This window comes from Myotis daubentonii, chromosome 7 (assembly GCF_963259705.1).
Source record: "Myotis daubentonii chromosome 7, mMyoDau2.1, whole genome shotgun sequence".
Classification (NCBI taxonomy): Eukaryota; Metazoa; Chordata; class Mammalia; order Chiroptera; family Vespertilionidae; genus Myotis; species Myotis daubentonii.
In genome coordinates, this window is record NC_081846.1 from 84,352,135 (window position 1) to 84,370,101 (window position 17,967).

The window sequence follows — 17,967 nt, forward strand, 5'->3', positions numbered from 1 at the left end:
CACCTGGAGGGAAGGACCGCGGAGGGCGAGAGCGGGGACCGAGGCTGCCAGGCCGGTCCTCAGAGCAGGCCCGGGGAGGCCACGGGGATTTCTGACCCGGAGACCAGGCTCAGGCGCCCTGCGTTCCACACTTGAACTTGGAGCCTCCCTCAGCCCGCCCCGGACGGTCGTGTCCGGATGTTACGAAGAGGAGGGGAAGGCATCAGAGGGTCCGTGGTCGCTCAGAGGCGGCCGGAGGCCTGGAGACCACGGTCCCGTCGGTGGGGCAGCTCCAGGGCTGGGGGCTCCTGCTTCCCCGGGAGGGGTGCGGTGTCCCAGGCGCAGGCCCCTGGGAACCTGACCCAAACCGGTTCCGGGTGCTGGGCGAGGGCAGAGGCTGGTGCGCAGTAAGCATGGCTGCCTGGCGGCTCTGATTGAGGGAAAGCAACACCCCATCTGAGCATGTACTAAGGGCAGGACACGCCCTGGCGGTGGTGCAGTGGTTAGAGCCTCGGCCTGCTACTGAAGGGGGGCGGGTTGGATTCCCCTGGGTTGTGGTTCATGCCCCACTCCCAGTCAGGGTGCATGTGGGAGGCAACCAGTCAATGTGTCTCTCACATCGATGTTTCTTTCGCTCTCGCTCTCTCCCCCTCCCTCTCTCCCCCTCCCTCTCTCTCTCCCTCCCACTCTCTATCCTCAGGTGAGGATTAACAACAAAACAAAGAACAGGAGGCTCGGGGTGATTCCACCTCCATTCTAGAAGCTTACTGTGAGAGGGAGATGAAACAAATAGGGGGAACAGTGCGCTAAAAAGAGAGCATAACCATCTCCAAGGACTAAAGGATGGAGGACCGCTCTGGGGAGGTGAGACATCAGCGCTGAGCCTTGCAGGATGCTTTACCTGGAGCAACTGGGTGAAGAGGGGAGGAAACAAGGTGTTTAGGCACCAGGTGCAGCATGGGCAGAGGCGGGTGCAGCATGGGCAGAGGCGGGAGCAGCTGGGCAGAGGCTGGAGCAGCTGGACAGAGGTGGAGCAGCTGGGCAGAGGCAGGAGCAGCATGGGCAGAGGCAGGAGCAGCTGGACAGAGGTGGAGCAGCATGGGCAGAGGCAGGAGCAGCTGGACAGAGGTGGAGCAGCTGGGCAGAGGTGGAGCAGCTGGGCAGAGGCGGGAGCAGCTGGGCAGAGGTGGGAGGGAGCAGCTGGGCAAAGGCGGAGCAGCTGGGCAGATAAATGGTTAAGCAAATGTAGTTTATATGTGTCAATGGAATGTTATCCAGCTATGAAAAGAAGTGCTACACGCGTGGCTCCCACCTGCGTCCAAGCACCCTTCACCCCCCATTTGCATCAGTGAACTTGCTACCCAACTAGTGTCCTTCCTCCAATTTGGTCCCAATGCTAACCCATCCGATAAACTGCTGGTAAGATAATACTTCCAAACACTCAAACCCCGCGGGGGCAGGATGGTGGCACATGTCCTGGCACCTTCTCTCAAGCTCCGTCCGTAACGTGCCAATGCCCAGGAGGGGAAAGGGCAAGTGCAATGGGACAGTCGGTCAAAGTTCATAAAACCACTGCACATGTGGTGAAACTTGGGTCACTGTTATTTTGTTTGTTTGTTAATCCTCACCCGAGGATGTTTTCCCATTGATTTTTAGGGAGAATGGAGAGAGAGGGAAAGACAGAGAGAAACATCGATGTGAGAGAATCACATCCATTGGTTGCCTCCTGCGTGCGCCCTGACCAGGGCAGGGCTGGGGAGGAGCCTGCAACCAAGGTACATGCCCTTGACTGGAATCAAACCCGGGGCTCTTTGATCCTCAGGCCAAAGCTCTATCCTCTGACACAAACCAGCTAGGGCAGGTCACTGTTCTTTACAGCAAAGTGAAAACTACTGGGTTTTGTTAAAATAAGTAAAATCAGTAGGGTTTTCAATGATTGGCATCAAGTATTACTATGAAATCTCCACCCCACTGGCCCCAACAATTCCTTAGGGTCACCTATACTTACATGTACTTCCTTGTGTCCCTCTTCTGCTCCACTATGCCCAGTTGTCCCTCACCATTTGTGGATATTGGATGTCTCAGCGGACCTTCAAAGCTCTCCCAAATCTAATATCCAACCACAACCTAGCTGATCCACACCACAGCCATAGCTCCCTCCCACCCTCCAACAGTGTCTGCGTTGCCCACACAAAACTCCTGTTTCACAAAGTAGGGATGTTCATTCTCAAACCACTTGAGCAACTCCTTCTACCTGGAGCTCCCGGCGTTGTTTCCCCGCCTTCTCCAATCACATCTATCAGTGAGTCCCTGCTCCTCTTCCAGGAAGTCTCCCTCCCTACTTGCCCCACTGATGTTTTCCTGTGACTGTTGGATGTGGTTTCTGAATGGTAACTTATGACTCTTCATTAGTAATCATCTTGTATTGCTGTCAACCTATCGAATGTGCATTTCTTCTGTCCATCAAATTGTGTCATCTGCATCCCACCTCCTCAGGCTGTTGCAGGTGGGGCTCCCCAGGACACAGGTGCTGAGATGGAGACTAGTGTGCAGGAAGTTTATTGGGGTGTGACTTAGGAGGGAACAAGATGAGAGGTTTGGGCTGAAGTAGAAGCTGAGTTCTGATGTAGTCTCAATAAAAGTCTCAGCTAAGCCCACTGTGGGGTTCCAAAGCTGAGATGACCCCTCAGGAAAAGGGGGCCAGGACGATACTCCGTGTTGATCATGGCTGATGGCTGCTTCTCGAAGGGGTTGCGACCTTGGGCAAGGGGTTCCCTTAAGAGGAGGTAATTCCAAAAGAAGCTGGGGGTGGAGGACTGTTTGTGTCAGTCTCCCCAGCAGGCAAGGGAACAAGTCCTTCTGTCTTAAAGGGGGATCTGGGTGTCAACTCTGATTGCTTAAGAAGGAAGTGCGGAGAGAAAGGGGGAGAATGGAGGGCGAAGGGGAAAGAAAGGAAAGGAGTTCCCTTGTTACCTGTCAGCTCCTGTTTGGAGCAGAATGTGAGAAGGTGGCCCTCCCGTACTAGGGAGGGCAGGGCAAGGAGGCAAGAAGACCCCTGTGCAGTGCAGTGCCGGTCCTGACCCGAGGCGCGGTGCTGGCCGTGGGCTGAGCTGCCTCTGCATCCAAGCCTGTCAGGCTCCTGAGTCCCCTTTGCTCAGCTGGCACAGGGAGCATCGTCATTGCTCAGGAAGTACCTGAGATGCTGAAGGAACAGGGGTGCACTGCTCTCTTTGTAACCCTTAGAGACAGAAAGAAATAATTCACAGAAGAAAATAATCTAGCACACTAACTGTATTTTTAAAGGTAAAAGTTAAGTTTGCTCAAAGTGAGAGTATCCAGAGACCAGACTTTCTGTAAAGCCCAGAAAAAAGGGGAAAAAACAGCTGACAGGCCTAGTCTGACTGCTTGATGGCATTTAAAACTGCTCTCACAGCCCACAGGCTTGGCGCTTACCGAGCACAGTTCCATTTCTCTTGCTTCTTCCTTCATGTGTAGAATGGAGTTGCCACAAGTATCTCATAAGGTTGTGAAATGAAATGTATTAATTTAGATAAAGTGCTTAGAACAATGCCTGCCATGCAGTAAGGGTCAGTAGGGTGTGTAAGAAAGGGGGGAGTGGATGGAGACTGGCTGGGAACCTATGGTAGACGGGTGGTTCTCGAAGTGTGGCAGCAGCAGATCGCCTGGGAGCTCCGTAGAGAGGCAAAGACCTAACGGGGAACGGGCCCAGCACCGGCACTTCTGCAAGCCCTCCAGGCGGCTGGTGAACATCAAAGTCACAGAACTGGTGCGTTAGCCCCTCCGGAGGCGGCGCTGTGTAAGCTGTGACACAGCAGCTCTTCTCAGCCGTGTCCTCACTGCCTCCCTGACTGCAAACATGTTTGTTTTTTCAGGGTTGTTTTTTTTTTTTGAGACTCTGTATTTCCTTCCTCTTTTGCTGTGTCTTCACTTCTGCGTGGCTTTGTGATTAGCAGATCCCTGCTCCTCACTTTCTATGATCTGATATCCTCCCTAGTATCCTGAAACGCTCTCAGCTGTTCTCCACCTTCAGTGACCTGGCTCTTGGCTATCTCCCTCACTTCACTCATCATGCATGCGTGCAGGTTTACTGAGGCACACCAGGAACTGGGAGGAAGAAAAGGGGAGAAGCTCGGCCATATCCCCACGACCCTGCCGTCTAGCGGAGAGACCGTGTGTCCCTGTCCCGGGACTGGTATGAGCGGCAGCCAGAGCAAGGCTATCAGCTGAGTCTGGGGATCGGGCAGAGGTGCAATCAGGACCAGCTTCTTAAAGGAGGTAACACTTGGTTTGAGACTCGATGAACCAACAGAAAAAGAGTCTGATAAAATGATATGAAAAATCATCTGTAAGAAAAGAAGGGAAATAATATCTAAGAATAAATGCTTTTTAATAAAAACAAAACAAACAAAACAAAAAACCGTACGTGGGAGATACGTTGAGTACCAAAGAGAAATAGGAAGGTCAGCTGACTAAAGATAGAAATGTTCTACCCAGGTTTTCTTTTTTTTACAAAAGTACTTGGACATTTTAATGAACTCCCCTCCATGTAGCTTCAAGCTACCAGGACACAGGCCCCACCAACACCCTTTATCTCCTCCTCGGCTCTTCTGCTGAAGAACTTGGCCTTCACAATGACAGGCTGCTTTGGGAGCTCTCCCTTCCCCAGAACTTTGTAGTAGCCCGATCGTGCACCACATCAATGGTGGGAGCAACTCCAGTCTTGCTTCTGGCAGCATTCACCCGTGTCTGCTCACTGACCGGGGTCCACCGTTTATCAAGGTTGACAGTTGGGCAGAAGCTCTGATTCCTCTTTAGGTGGTGATGCCTCATTCCACCTTTCCCACAGTCACCTGGGTGATATTTGTCAAAGTTGATCCTGTGATGATGCAGGCCGCCAGCATTCCCGCGGCCCCCCGGGTGCTTCCTGTGCTTGCCGATGTGGCCGTGGCTGTGGCTCATGTGGCCCCAAAGTTTGCGGGTCTTCCTCAGTCTGGATGGCATGTCGGTGGCCAAGTTGCAAGAGCTACCCAGGTTTTCTTTTTTAAAATGTTTTCATAGATTTCAGAGGAAGGAAGGGGGGGGGGGGGGGAGAGAGAAAGAGAGAGAGAGAGAGAGAGAGAGAGAGAGAGAGAGAGAACATTGATTGGCTGCCTCCTGCACACTCCCTACTAGAGGGCAAGCCTATAACCCAGGCATGTGTCCTGACCTGGATTTGAACTGGTGACCTTCTCCCGGTGCATGGGATGATGCTCAACCAATTGAGCCACACTGTCAGGGCTACCCATGTCTTCTTTACTAGTACAAAGCAAAACCAGACAAGCCAGAAGTGAATGAATGGTGGTTCAGTCAACGTTGGGCACGTCCTGATCATTCTCTGCTGGTGTCTTTGATCTTTTCTTCTTTGGCCTCCAAGCCTTTGCTTGCTCTTTTCCTCCCCAAACACACCCCCTCCTCCTCTCGCCCCACCTCTCCGTGAAAATCCTCTCCTCTACTATCGGGGTAGAAAGCTGCCCTCCTCAAGAGGGCTTCTCTGGTGCTCTCATTCGAGGGGACTGCTCCCCAGCGGGACCAGAAACCTTCGTTGATACTTCTAATCGCTGTTGGCACACGCACTGCGTCTGGTTCTCAGACACACTGTCCTCTGGTGGATGACAGCTCCCGGGGTCAGAGCAGCATCTTCCCGCCTCCGCCCGCCCTGCCATGTGCTCAGTGGTCAGGCTGCCTCCCCGGGTGGGATCACACGGGGTGGGTGCCGACCAGGAGCCCAGTGACCACCTCCCGGCACATCACACAGCGACTCCAGAAGAATCGAAGTTAAATTGGAAACCTATTCATAAACTTTAAAAACAGAAATAAAGGGAAGGAAAGCAATGTGTAATTACTGAGTAAATTAAGGACATCGATGGAGACAAGATCCATATGTTCTACTATATCAAAGAAAAAGTTACTGCCCTAATCGGTTTGGCTCAGTGGATAGAGCATCGGCCTGCGGACTCAAGGGTCCCAGGTTCGATTCCGGTCAAGGGCATGTACCTTGGTTGTGGGCACATCCCCAATAGGGGGCGTGCAGGAGGCAGCTGATCGATGCTTCTCCCTCATCGATGTTTCTAACTCTCTATCCCTCTCCCTTCCTCTCTGTAAAAAATCAATAAAATATATTTAAAAAAAAAAAAAAGAAAAAGTTACTCAACAACATGTAATAGAAATAATGCAATAATGGAGTGTCAGAGAAGTAGGTGACAACAACACTGATGAGAATCTGCTCTCCAGTGATATGAAAACTGATCAATATGCATAACATCAGTACCCGGATTCTTGTATAAAGTAATTAAAAGGGGATAAAAAAGTTATACACAGCCCTAACTGGTTTGGCTCAGTAGATAGAGCGTCAGCCTGCGGACTCAAGGGTCCCAGGTTCGATTCCAGTCAAGGGCATGTACCTTGGTTGCAGGCACATCCCCAGTAGGGAGTGTGCAGGAGGCAGCTGATCGATGTTTCTCTCTCATCGATCTTTCTAACTCTCTATCCCTCTCCCTTCCTCTCTGTAAAAAATCAATAAAATATATTTTTTTAAAAAAAGGTTATACACAAGGATACATAGATAATAAATTACATACAACCTTTTTAATCACTGAAAAAATGCAAATTAAACCAATTAAAATACATCATAATACACCAATTAAACATTTTTTTCTAATGATAAAAATTGATTTGGTGAGGTTGTCAGTCTCATTTCTCCAAAGCCAGTGCCAACAGAACAATGCATCCATCAAATCTGTCTGAGGTACAATTTGGAACCATGCAAAGGAAGCAATCACACTGTCCCTACATTTTACCTCAGTTATTAAATTTGGGAGAACATGCATCAAGGAAATCATCCCAAAAGGGAAAAAGAATCCTGCTAATAGTCAAGTTAAACAGCAGCCAGCCAGAGGCCCAGGGGAGAGGTTACTCATCCTTTTTAAAAAAAAAAACACACACACACACTAACACAAAACACACTATCACACGTATATATATATATACAGTGGGGCCTTGACTTACAAGTGTCCCTAGTAATGAGTTTCTTGAGATACCAGCTGTCTCTCGGCTGATTTTTTGCATTGAGTTAACAGAGTAATTTTGTTTTTAATTAAATCTTTATTGTTCAGATTATTACATTAATTACTCTTTTTTCCCACCATAACTCCCCTCCACCCAGTTCCCACCCCACCCTCCGCCCTCTCTCCCCACCCACTGTCCTCATCCATAGGTGGACGATTATTGTCCAATCTCTTCCCTCACCCCCCTATCTCTTCCTCCTCCCAAGAATAGTCAGTCCATTCCCTTTCTATGTCCCTGATTCTATTACAATCACCAGTTCATACTGTTCATCAGATTATTTATTCACTTGATTTTTAGATTCACTTGTTGATAGATGTGTATTTGTTGTTCATAATTTGTATCTTTACCTTTTTCTTCTTCTTCCTCTTCTTAAAGGATACCTTTCAGCATTTCATATAGTCCTGGTTTGGTGGTGATGAACTCCTTTAGCTTTTCCTTATCTGTGAAGCTCTTTATCTGACCTTCAATTCTGAATGATAGCTTTGCTGGATAAAGTAATCTTGGTTGTAGGTTCTTGGTATTCATCACTTTGAATATTTCTTGCCACTCCCTTCTGGCCTGCAAAGTTTCTGTTGAGAAATCAGCTGACAGTCGTATGGGTACTCCCTTGTAGGTAACTGATTTTCTTTCTCTTGCTGCTTTTAGGATTCTCTCTTTGTCTTTTGCTCTTGGCATTTTAATTATGATGTGTCTTGGTGTGGTCCTCTTTGGATTCCTTTTGTTTGGGGTTCTCTGCGCTTCCTGGACTTGTAAGTCTATTTCTTTGACCAGGTAGGGGAAGTTTTCTGTCATTATTTCTTCAAATAGGTTTTCAATATCTTGCTCTCTCTCTTATTCTGGCACCCCTATAATTCAGATGTTGGTACGCTTGAAGCTGTCCCAGAGGCTCCTTACACTATCTTCGTATTTTTGGATTCTTTTTTCATTTTGCTTTTCCGGTTGGGTGTTTTTTTTGCTTCTTCATATTTCAAATCTTTGACTTGATTCTTGCGATCCTCTGGTCTGCTGTTGGGAGTCTGTATAATATTCTTTATTTCAGTCAGTCTATGCTTAATTTCTAGTTGGTTCTTTATCACAACATCGAGGGTTTCACCAGTCTTCTTGAGGATCTCACTACATTTATCGGCGGTCTCACCAGTCTTTTCAGGGGCCTTATTAAATTTATTGGCGGCTTCTAGACAGTTCTTTAAAGACCTTAAAAGTGTGGTTTTGAACTCTATATCCAGCAGTTTGCTTTCCTCCAATTCTGTAGTTTGTGTCCTGTTTCTTTGTCTTGGTATTTTTTATGCTTCGCTGTGTCGATAGAGTGCCTTTCTGTGCTAAGTGTCCCAATTACCTGCGGTAGACACTCTTGGTGCACCCCCTTGTGGGCTTTGTGCACAGTCTTGTTGTAATTAAGACTTGATTGTTGTAGTTATCACTGGGAGGAACTGACCTCCAGGCCAATTGGCTGTGAGAATCAGCTGTGTCTGCAGTGGGAGGACTTCTGTGCTGGAGACACCCCTCTGGAGCTAGACTTGCTTCGATGGGGCTTTGGTGCTCACTGAGTCTGCCCCCTGAGTGTGTCTTTTATGGTTCCACGAAGCTGCAAACTGGATGGTCCCACTCTGACCTCTGGGCTTCCTGGCTCCTGGATATCTAGGGAGGTGCTAATCTAGCCTTTTCCTGAGGCTATCCAGCAAAAGCCTCCCTGCAGGGCTTGGGCGGGGCAGGTCCCACAGGATCAACAGGGCGGGGTTAGCAATTATGGCTGCTCTCAGTCTTGTCCTCAGAGGCTCTGCTTCTCAGTGTCCCAGTAATTGCTGCAAGCCCCACAGAGAGAAAGTTGCCCTAGGGTTCTGAGTGATGCCAGACAGTCCCCCGCTTCTCCCGTTTGAGTCTGGGTCCCTAGAGACTCGCCCGGAACTGGAGCTCAGAGCCTGAGACTCCCTCCCGATTGAAAATGACAACCACACCCTCAGCCACCAGCCCGCTCTGCATGCACTCCGCACCTTAGTATTTTACTTCAGCCCTGCGCCTCCTCAGAGTCTCGGTATGCTTTTCCCTTTCCTCCTAGTTGTAGAACTTCCACTCAGCCAGCCTTCCTGTGGTTCTGGATGATGTCCGTTCCGTCTTTTAGTTGTATTTTTGAAGTGGTTGTTCGAGGCAGCAAACTCCGGTATTTACCTATGCCGCCATCTTGGTTTCTCCTAACAGAGTAATTTGAGTTAACGAGCTCCTTAAAGAGCTCGGTCTCAGAACGAATTAAACTCGTAAGTCAAGGCCCCACTGTGTATTGATTTCAGAGAGGAAGGGAGAGGGAGAGAGAGATAGAAACATCAATGATGAGAGAGAATCATTGATCGGCTGCCTCCGGCACAGCCCCTCCTGGGGATCGAGCCCACAACCTGGGCATATGTCCTATTCAGAATCGAACCCGGTGACCTCCTGGTTCCTGGGCCAACACTCAACTGCTGAGCCACACTGGCTGGGTGTTACTCATCCTTTAAGGTGGCCTGCTGCAAACACAACTTTGAGAAATTGCCTGGGTAGTAAGCAGTCGGGGCCTGTGCTCTTGGCATGCCATGCTGGATTATGCAGGGCGCTCAGAGCCCAGGGCTCACCTCTCCCAAGAACGCCTCTGCTACTTATTCAAATTCACTGAGTCACCTTCTATGTGCCTGGCTGGAACTGGATGGAAGGGTGCAGACAGCGGTGAATAGACCCCCTGCCTGCGAAGGGCTTGCATCTGAATGGGGAAGGCAGGCAACAAAAAGGAATTGCATAACTAACACGGTGCCACTCCTGCGAAGTGCTATGAAGACAGACAAAGCAGGATAGGGGATAGACAAGACCTTCGGACAGAGTGATGGACTGCAGGCCCAATGATCAGGGGAGGCCTCAGATGGTGGCGCTGGAGCGAGAGCAGAAGGAAGGACGTGGATGCGTGCCTTTCAGAGGGAAGAAACAGCAAAGGCCAGCACCAGCACCCTGAGTGTGAAATGGGCTCGCCCTGTTCAGGGAGCCGAGCCCAGGGTGGCTGGAGTGTGGTGAGCAGCGGCAGAGTCTGAAGGAGGGTAGAGAAGCCCAAGAAGACTTATAATGGGGACAATAGAGGAGAATAATAGACTGAACCCGAGCCGTGCGTGGAGGGCAGCTCGTGTCTGAACAATGGAGACAGGAGGCCAGAAGAGCGGAGACCAGCTATCAGTCACAAGGCGAGTCTACAAACCTCTCGTTTCTGTATCCGCAAAGGGGAATTGTAAGGCCGCTGAAACCTCCCTTCCCCCTCTTAACTAACTTTTCCAGTAAGCCCTGGTTATTGTAAGAACAAAGAGAAAACCCCCCCTCCTCCTGTGTTTTAACTGACCTTTCCGGTAAGCTCTGGTGCCCTGGTCTGGTCATAGCATAGCTATCTTATCTCTTCCTGGGATCGGTATGTGTAAAGACAGACCACCCTGCCCCTTAGGAAAGGAGTCAACTACTAACACAGGTCTGCCCCCTAGGAGATGAGTCAACTGTTAACCTAGTTCCCTGTTTTACCGGCCACCTGCGTGTGGTTTTTGCCTTTATAAACTCATGTCCTGCAATTGCTCAGGGCTCCAGTCAGCCAGCACTTCCCTTGTGTTGCTGTCTGTCTGCCTGAGAGCCCCTGCGCTGCGCTTGTAATAAAGAACCTCTTGCTTTTGCATCAAGTTTCGGTCTCTGCGTTTGACTTGGGGTCGTCGCCCCCTCGTCGGACTCACCGGGGGTCTTGGAACCTTACATTTGGGGGCTCGTCCGGGATTTGGGGCGACCACCCCTCAAGCGCCGACATCGGTCTTGGAGGTAAGCAGACTCCGGAGTCGTTCAGTGTTTGTCTTGTCTTTTGTTCGTTCTCAGTTTTGGTTTTTCGGGAAGACAGGTTGTCGGCTCCGTAAGGAGTCGGCTCCTCTGGTCGAAGGGACTTCGGCCAGAAAAACTGTCACCCTGGGGGACGCCCCAGGGACGGGTGGTGACCAAGAGGAGGTCTTGGTCACTTCTGGTTCGGGCTGTCCGGCAACGGGCACTCCCGTGTCCGGCCGGACTAGCATCAGGGAGGGATATCATCCCTCAGCGGGCATTCTGTATCTGGGTAAATTCTTGTGGATCCGGTGTCTTGTCGCGTCGTTGTTTGTTCTTTGTTTTTGTCTTCTACTCCTCCTCTTGGACTCCCCACCCCCTTAATCTGAGACAGGCAGGAGGAGTCGGGGGGCGCCCCGATCCTCCATCTGAAGAGGGGAAATTTTGCTTCCGCGGAGTCGGAAGGTCTGTAGGAACCCCTCAATCTGAGAAAAGGCGGGTCGCTCCTGCTGGTTGGCGCGCAGCCAACGTCTGGCTTTCGGTTTGTTTTGTTTTTTGTCTTTGTTTTTTGCTTCCATGGAGTTGGAAGGCTGTATTTCTTTGGGCCCTTTAGTTGTTTGTGTTTCCGTTTTATTTTGTGGACTTGCTGGATTAATAATTTCAAGGAGATTGGGGGAGGCTTTAGAGCTCCCTCAGGAATGGGGAAGTTGTTAAGAGTTGAATGGATTGTTTAAACTCTGAATGAATATCTGGTGAAAGTATATAAATGTAAAGGGAGGGGGACTGCTCTCACCCCTCCTTTGTGTGGCGGTCGGGCGGCCGCCTGAGTGAGGGTCTGTGGAAACAGGTCACCCCCTCCCCAAGTATTCTAAAATTAAAATCCTTCTTGTAATTGAAAAGCATTTACAAATTTATAAATGCATCTGGGATTTCTGTGCACATGTAAAGGGAAAAGGCCAGTTTAAAAATGAGTGCACATAGTTTTGAGCTGGACTTGACTTTTTGCTGTGTACAGAATAAAAACCCGAGACTGTTGTGGTCTTAAAAATGGCAAAGATGAACCTGAGAAAGAAATACAGGCTGGTTTCCCAAGGCGATCTAAAGTAGCTCTTTTGAAATTTCTTGACTTCCCCAGCAGGAAAATTGTGACCATTTTGAAATTTAGCAGTTATGCCAGGCTTATTGGCTGGAAACTTAAAACTTTTAAGTTCAAATCATATAAAGTATTGAGATTTATAATGCTGAAATGTTGATCTGAGTATGCCTAGTATGAAGTCTAGATGATAGAAGTTAATCTATTAATTGAAAATGCCTTATATTTTATTTGAAATGTATCCTTAAATGTAAAAGTCTCTTTTCTTGCCATTGAAAAAGTTTAAAGCTACATACTTTTTTTAATGGAAGGAGGGGTAGACACGCCCTTCCCCTAGCATGTAGGTAATCCAATTCCCGCCAGCAGCCATCTTTAGGAATGTTAATTTGCATTTCAATGGCTACACCTTTTGCTAGAGACCTTCCCAGAAAAGGTCAAGCGGCCAGAGGGTGGCTCCTTTGAAATCAGCTTTCCGCCAGTAGTCATTTTGTTAATACCTACAAGTTCGCTTCTCAGTTTCCCCGTGCAGAAATAAACATGGTTTAAAGTTAATTATTAGATTTTAAAATTTATTCTTAAAAATATAAAAGTGTAGTTAATCAAAGAACTGCTAATATTTGACTTGTAAGCTCTGAAAGTTTAAAGTGCAAATTGCATCGGGAGAAATTAATTAAATATCTAATGTATAACTTGTTTTTGAAAAAATAAAATGTGTTTTCTCTTAAATGATTAGGAATTCAAAATATGTTACTCATTGGTCTGATTTAAAAAGGAGGATTAATTTTATGATCTCAACAGAAAATTTTTTTAATACAAAAAACAGTTTAAATTTGATTGATATACTTTAAGATAATTATAAAAGGTATAAACAGCTAATGAGATTTCTCTTTGTCTAAAATATAATGTTGGTCATCTATCTTTTAGGGGTTTTGGTTTGCTCTGTCAAAGAACAGTGTAGAGAGCCGCCACTTTGAGCTGCCTGACTTGGCAGCCGCCATGTTGGCCGCATGGCCTGCCGCTCCCCTGGGGGCCGCCATCTTGAAACACCGAAGGCCCCGCCCACCCTCTGACTTAGCCAATCACAAAAAGAGTGTCTGCTTACTAAGGGAGGATAGAATTTCAGAGGTGGAGTTTTAAGGCGGAGTTTTACTGCGGAAATGCGGATGGGGCAAAAAGTGTGCTAGCCTCGCGGATTTATTTAATACTTAATAAATTAGCAATCACGGTCTTGGTATAATTTCAGTGGTATGATAGCAGTAGAACCACAGTTATACATAATATCATAAACAAATTAAAAGTAATTGATTCCATGGTCAAGACTAAATCCTATTATGTTGAGAACTGTTTTTAAGTGTTGAAAATGTTTTCCTAAGTTTTACCTAGGTTACCCAAGAAAGATTTTTCTTTTTTCTGTGTCTCTTAAAATGTATTGCTAATCACCTAAGAATTAAGGCTAAAAGTTCTAGCTACCTGAAAAGCATGGCCTTGATATAATAAAAGGAAAAAATATATATATTAAATGAATAATAAACCAGTGAGCTGGGACTGGTCACTAATGGTGGATGTGAGAAAGGGAGCCCTCCCCATCTGTTCCTGTCTGCTCAAGATCCCAAGACTGTAAAAGTATTTGTTCACTGAAAGGATGTAAGTATAAATGTTTATTTAATGTTTGTATGTCTACTTGGGTATAATTATTTGTTCATGTAAATGTGGAAGTATATTCTATGCTAGGTTGGGATTTTGGAATTCTGGGGTAGATTTAAAAGGTATTTGTGGCTTTTCTAGTCTGATTGGGACATTTAAGGGTGGGGCTCACAGTTCCTCAGGGCAGGGATTCCATGGGCCCTTCCCCCTGCCTGTGCTGAATTAAATAATACAGGCCAGTGTCATTTAGCTTGCTGGTTAAAGGAAAACAATGGGCCTTAGAATCTGTAACGGTGGGCAGGAATGAAGCTGGTCAAATGTACTGAAAGGGTTTGGTACCTGTTGCTGCTAGCAAAGGAGGGGCTGGTACCCCTACTAGCGCACTCCCTTGAAAGAGGCCTGGTTGCTGCTCTGCCACAAAGGGAACTGATAGAAAGGCAAGAAAGCAGAGCGCTGTAACTGATAAACAGGGTTACCTAGAAGCCATCAGGACTTTGAAGTTCTCCAAGAGAGGAGGAATCTGACTCAGAGACTGGCGAGGACTGGGTCGCTTTTTCTTTAACTATCTCTTTCCTTGAGAGGGCTCCAGAGGGCGCACGAGGACATTTGGCCACGCCTCTGCGCCATCTATGAGACCAGCCCAACCCCAACTCCTCATCAGCACAGACCAGGAGATTGGGTCTACATCAGAAGGCACCGCCGGGAGACCCTAGAGGCACGTTGGAAGGATCCCTACATTGTGGGGCTGACGACCCCCACCGCTCTCAAGGTAGGCGGCATCACAACCTGGGTCCATCCGGAAAGACTTCATCACCAAATGGAGCATCGATCGATCGAAATCAACCCAACCTGCTCAAGCTCAAGCTCAAGCTACGGAGTGCTTGACCTGCCTGATGCCGGTAACATGACTCGCGATCGCTCCTGTCACCAGGAGCCCCCACAATACTGTGTAATACACTTAGATAATGCCTGCATCTTCATGGACATGGCTCCAAAGAGACAAGGACCATTTATAGAATCACATGTTTAGTGGTAGATTTGGCTACCTGAAGCGGCATGATGCCAATATTATGTTTATGTTATATTAACCTTTGATTCTTTTGCAGGTTTGAATGTATGTTGGCTGTCCTGGAAGGGAGCTGTGTGGGGTGACCCCCAAAAGTAAAGGGTGCCTAGCTGCCAAGGGGGCAGGTGCCCAACTGGGCAGAGAAGGGTGCCCATCAGGTTTTGGTCTCTGTTGAGAGACAGCTAACAGTTGACAGCCTGTAATACTGTCTTGCAGGCCTGGGTCACCATGCCCATGTCAGGGGTAGTGAAGCTGGAAAAAGCCTATTTAGACTAGAAAGTCTGAGGCATGGTTATGCATAGAAAGAAGGTTTTATACCAACAATTACTGTTTTGTTTTAAACCCATGAAAAGGAATTAGCAAGGAAAGTCAGAAAATCTTAGAGTAGATCAGTATGTTTTTCTCCTTATGTAATTCCTCCGAAATCTGGCAATGCTAAATAAGTACATTTCTTTGCATAGATCCAATGAGACTGGTTCCTAATAATGGTTTTATTAACGGAAAACTTTGACTGGAGTATCATGTTTTAAAGAGCCCTGCCTGAGCTCTAAAGACTTGAAGCCACTAAGAATGCCACGAAGAAAGCCTGGTATCCTGCTTGGGAGCCCTGAAGATGGCTGGCGCTGGAGCGTCAGGCCCATGCCCTACCATCACTGGCGGTTGGTAAGAGTAGAAGGGGAGCAATAAGGATGCCTCTGCATCCCTGCAGAACCCCCACACACTCTGGGCCGCAACGAGTAGGAGGGCTACTGAGATGGGCCTTAAAGCCTGGAGCGTGGGCTCAGGTAGAGTTGCTACAGGTGAGGGATTCACCTAACTCAGCAGATACTGCAGGCAGGCTTGATGGCAGCTGGATGGCTTGGCTTCCTGGCCCTACGGGGCACATTAAGGTTCAACCATGAAATTCCAGCAAAGGTAGTCAGTTACCATTCTTGTTGTGTTTATGCAAACATCAGGACAGTAAATAAATTTATCTTGATTTGGCTTTTTAATAGCCATGGAGGAATTTTAAGAAGAAAAATCCTATTTCAATAGAAGTTGTTAAAGCTAAAATGGTTTCTTTCCCTTCCACCTGACCATTTGTTGAGTGTATAAAATAGTTCAGTTGATAGTTCTGTGTGCTCACTATGGGCCCCTAGCGACGGTGAAATAAAAGTGCAGTCCGTCTCATGATTGAGACGGAAGTTCAAAGAAAAGGGGGGAATGTAAGGCCGCTGAAACCTCCCTTCCCCCTCTTAACTAACTTTTCCAGTAAGCCCTGGTTATTGTAAGAACAAAGAGAAAACCCCCCCTCCTCCTGTGTTTTAACTGACCTTTCCGGTAAGCTCTGGTGCCCTGGTCTGGTCATAGCATAGCTATCTTATCTCTTCCTGGGATCGGTATGTGTAAAGACAGACCACCCTGCCCCTTAGGAAAGGAGTCAACTACTAACACAGGTCTGCCCCCTAGGAGATGAGTCAACTGTTAACTGTTAACCTAGTTCCCTGTTTTACCGGCCACCTGCGTGTGGTTTTTGCCTTTATAAACTCATGCCCTGCAATTGCTCAGGGCTCCAGTCAGCCAGCACTTCCCTTGTGTTGCTGTCTGTCTGCCTGAGAGCCCCTGCGCTGCGCTTGTAATAAAGAACCTCTTGCTTTTGCATCAAGTTTCGGTCTCTGCGTTTGACTTGGGGTCGTCGCCCCCTCCGTCGGACTCTCACCGGGGGTCTTGGGACCTTACATTATGATGCCTAAAAAGGGTGTGGACAAGATCAGTGAATAAAGTGAGTGAAAGTGTTTTCTTGTTACACATATTTGAGAGATTAAAACGGTAGAAACATGATCCACATCAAAAGATCACAAGAGAACTGACTCTAAGGTTTAAGCTAGAAGTTCAAAAGAATAGCAATAATCATCATCCATTCACACCAGTCAACCCTGCTTTATAATAATCTAACAGTTGTGATTGCCCTCATTTTTAAAATGAGGAAACTGGGTCCCGAAATGCCTAAGTTGCTCACGTTCTTGCACCTAATAAACAATATGATATGCAAACTGCACCCAAGGGGAGAATAGGCAGCAACGCGAAAAGTGTTGAGAGAAATCTGCAAACTGAAAAACTGGTATCAGGCATGAAAAACGTGTATGGTTAGAAGCAAAGACAAGGGAATAAAAGCGTGCCACACACCTGGCTGTTGTGTTGTGAATGCTCTTACATTTTTTATATTTGCTCTTGTTATGATGTTTGTCCAATCAAATAAGGAGAAAACTGTGAAACCATTTCAAAGGCTAGTCACCATTTCCCTCTAAAGCATTGTCTTCATCATGTCAATTTGCTCAAAACCATCCAAAATTCCGTTTTCTCCATGATCAAGGCCAAACCTTGGTCCTTAGCATTTACCTGCATGTTGTTCTCCTGCTGCCTGGACCCCAGCCGTTCACCCTGCTGCCAGTGCAGCCCTCCATCCACCTCGTCCAGTATCCACATTCCCCCCTACACTTCGGAGTGTAAGGGCTGCTCTGACCACACTTCCCCAGCTCTGTGGTCCCTGGATAGCTCACTGTTTCTGATGTTTTTGTCAATCACTTGACAATTACACCTGTATTTTTATCTTGGCTCCCTGGCATGCTGCTTTTTATGCCCGTGAATGTGCTATCAAGTCTGCGTGTGTAAGAACTGCCATATGCAGTATGCAGGAAGTACCTACTCTGTGATGGGTGAGGAAGGGAGAAGGCCGTTCCTGGAGTGTCCTTCTGGCGGTGCCACCACCTGCATTGCGGGGTTCAGGATCTGAAGGAGGGGCGGACGCACAAATGAAAATGCTAGACAAGAGATATGAATTTAGAAGGCACTGGGGGCCAGCGTGTCTCTTTCGTGAAGAGCACACTGAAACTGGGTCCCATCTGCTTTTATTTACTTGAATATACATTTGCCCTTTAGCAATGCATACAGTCACATCAATCAAGGGTAAAGTTGGGTAAACAGTAAAAGGATTACCAGGTTAGGGAATTGCCTTGAGCCACCACTATCTCAACACAGCCCTGCTAAGGCCCAAGGTCCATCGGTGCACTCTTACTACAGTATTGGGAAAATTGGGAAAGCTGCGGCTTCCTGCACTGCGGGGGGCCAGATCCCCAAAGATTGCCTGAGGCCAGCGGTGGCTGCTCAAATGGAGAAAGCCCCTCCACCTTCACGGGCAGCCCGGGCCGTTCCAGAAAGGCCCTCTCTGGGCGCTGCCCCTGGGACTGCAGGGCCCCAGGCTCCCCCAAGCGCTGCTCAG

General features: G+C 47.9%; 1 pseudogene; it reads right to left on the reverse strand.

The window, feature by feature from the left end:
* Positions 1-4,495: 4,495 nt before the first annotated feature.
* LOC132238016 (large ribosomal subunit protein uL15-like) lies at positions 4,496-5,008 on the reverse strand (annotated as a pseudogene).
* Positions 5,009-17,967: the final 12,959 nt, after the last annotated feature.